The sequence below is a fragment of the Ovis aries genome, chromosome 2 (assembly GCF_016772045.2).
Source record: "Ovis aries strain OAR_USU_Benz2616 breed Rambouillet chromosome 2, ARS-UI_Ramb_v3.0, whole genome shotgun sequence".
Taxonomy (NCBI): Eukaryota; Metazoa; Chordata; class Mammalia; order Artiodactyla; family Bovidae; genus Ovis; species Ovis aries.
Genome location: NC_056055.1, coordinates 25,477,170 through 25,479,728, shown reverse-complemented (window position 1 = coordinate 25,479,728; position 2,559 = coordinate 25,477,170). Strand labels below are relative to the sequence as shown.

Here is a 2,559-nt window from a genome sequence, read left to right as displayed (position 1 = left end):
ATAGGAAATTTACAATACCATGTATGATGTCTTATTGAAGAAAATTTACTTAAATTATAACTGCGCCTCACTACCAGTGTATAGGATACACACTGAGAAAGAGAAATACATTAAATGATGCCACAAATGATTCATTGTGATATGCTGTGCTTAGTTGTTCAGTCATGCCCGACTCTTTGTGACCCCATGGACTGCAGCCCACAAGGCTCCTTTGTCCATGGGGATTCTCCAGGCAAGAATGCAGGAATGGGATGCCATGCACTCCTCCAGGGGATCTTCTGAACCCAGGGATTGAACCCAGGTCTCCTGCACTGTAGGTGGATTCTTTACCATCTGAGCCACCAGGGAAGCTCAAGAATACTGGAGTGGGTAGGCTATCCCTTCTCCAGGGGATCTTCCCAACCCAGAAATCAAAGCAGGATCTCCCACATTGCCAGCAAATTCTTTACTAGCTAAGCTACCAAGGAAGCCCAAAGGACTCACTAACCAGATGCAAAATGTGAGAATTCTACAGAATAAATAATAGATTCTTTCCTAATCCCTCAGAAACAACCAATGGGAAAATCAGAGAAGACATAAGAACCAAATACAATATATGGATATTGTTTGAATTCTGATTCAAACAATCTCACAGTGAAAAAATGGTTTTGAGATAATCAGGGCAATCTGAGTATGAAATATTGGTGTGAAATTGTGCTTTATTTTAATTTTAGATGTGTTAACGGCGCGATGAATGTGTAAAAAGAAAGTGTATGTTAGCAGTGCATGATAATGTATTTAGAGGTAAAATGGCATAATGCTTGGCATTTTGCCCCGAAAAAAATCCCCAAAACCATAAAATGAAAGTGGGAGATTGGTGAAAGAAACTGTTTATAAGTTGGCAATTGCTGAAGATGAATATTGAGTAAAAGGGATTTATTTTACCATAATATCGGCTTTTGGTATGTTTGAAATTTTCCATATTAAGAAATCTTTTAAAATGTTTCTAAAAATATGTTCAATTTTGATAATGCTACATTTTCTAAAAAATTGAAAAAACGTAAAATTAAATTAATATTGTGACAGCTTCAGTTCAGTTCAGTTCAGTTCAGTCACTCAGTCGTGTCCGACTCTTTGTGACCCCATGAATCGCAGCACGCCAGGCCTCCCTGTCCATCACCAACTCCTGGAATTCACGCAAACTCATGTCCATCGAGTCAGTGATGCCATCCAACCATCTCATCCTCTGTTCTCCACTTCTCCTCCTCTGTTCTCCACTTCTCCTGCCCCCAATCCCTCCCAGCATCAGAGTCTTTTCCAATGAGTCAGCTCTTCACAGGAGGTGGCCAAAGTACTGGAATTTCAGCTTTAGCATCATTCCCTCCAGAGAAATTCCAAAGCTGATCTCCTTCAGAATGGACTGGTTGGATCTCCTTGCAGTCCAAGGGACTCTCAAGAGTCTTTTCCAACACCACAGTTCAAAAGCATCAATTCTTCAGTGCTCAGCTTTCTTTATAGTCCAACTCTCACATCCATACATGACCACTGGAAAAACCATAGCCTTGACTAGATGGACCTTTGTTAGCAAAGTAATGTCTCTTCTTTTGAATATGCTATCTAGGTTGGTCATAACTTTTCTTCCAAGGAGTAAGCATCTTTTAATTTCAGGCTGCAATCACCATCTGCAGTGATTTTGAAGCTCCCCAAAATAAAGTCAGCCACTGTTTCCACTGTTTCCCCTTCTATTTCCCATGAAGTGATGGGAGCAGATGCCATGATCTTCGTTTTCTGAATCTTGAGCTTTAAGTCAACTTTTTCACTCTCCACTTTCACTTTCATCAAGAGGCGTTCTTTTCTGAAATGACAACTTTTTCACAAAAATGTTTGGACTATGAAAATGCAGTGATCATCCTCTAAAGTTACACAGCTCTAAAATAAATAATATAAACACAGAAGGGAAGCAATGGGTGCAAATAACAAAGAAAAGAAGAAAAGCAGAAGAATGAAGGAGAGGAAAGAAATAACATTATTGATTACAAATTTTTATCTGTAAAAAGTATTGCTTCAGCAGTAAGCATTATACCTTTTTTTTTTTTTTTGATGGGAGAGGTAAGGTACCAGGACTGATGATTACCAGCTGCCTAAGTACAAAAAAAATTATGCTTCCAAAATTTCTTGATATCGATTCTCAGGAAGAACAAACTGCCCTATGTGCAGCACTCATAACAGAAACCCCCTTTCTTAATATCTATTTTTAAATCTTCAAAAACCATTATTTTGCCTAATAGCATCCTAGCAAGAGATTCTTGCAAAACTATAATTTGATTATCTTCTTGTTAAATATTTATAATGCAAGACAAGCAAGTGGCTTAATGATGAAGCAGAGCAGGACCCTGCGGGGCCCTTCCAGGTACAAAAGCTCCTTCTTGTCTCCTCTTTCTTGTTTTTAGATAAAAGCTTTAGTCTCCAAGGCCTTCTCTGTGTTCCAAAGAGCAAACACATGCAGTTATTAATTAGAAAAGTGAGAAAATGAAAAGACAAAGGAGAAGCAGTTAAACAAGAAAAGTAGTGATGATAGTT

The 2,559-nt window shown here is 38.5% G+C and overlaps 1 non-coding gene across 1 annotated transcript; it reads right to left on the bottom strand.

The window, feature by feature from the left end:
* Window positions 1–2,089: 2,089 nt before the first annotated feature.
* LOC114113409 (U11 spliceosomal RNA) lies at window positions 2,090–2,219 on the bottom strand. Its single transcript, XR_003588445.1, has one exon. It is a non-coding gene; the product is annotated as a U11 spliceosomal RNA (small nuclear RNA).
* Between the last annotated feature and the right edge of the window lie 340 nt (window positions 2,220–2,559).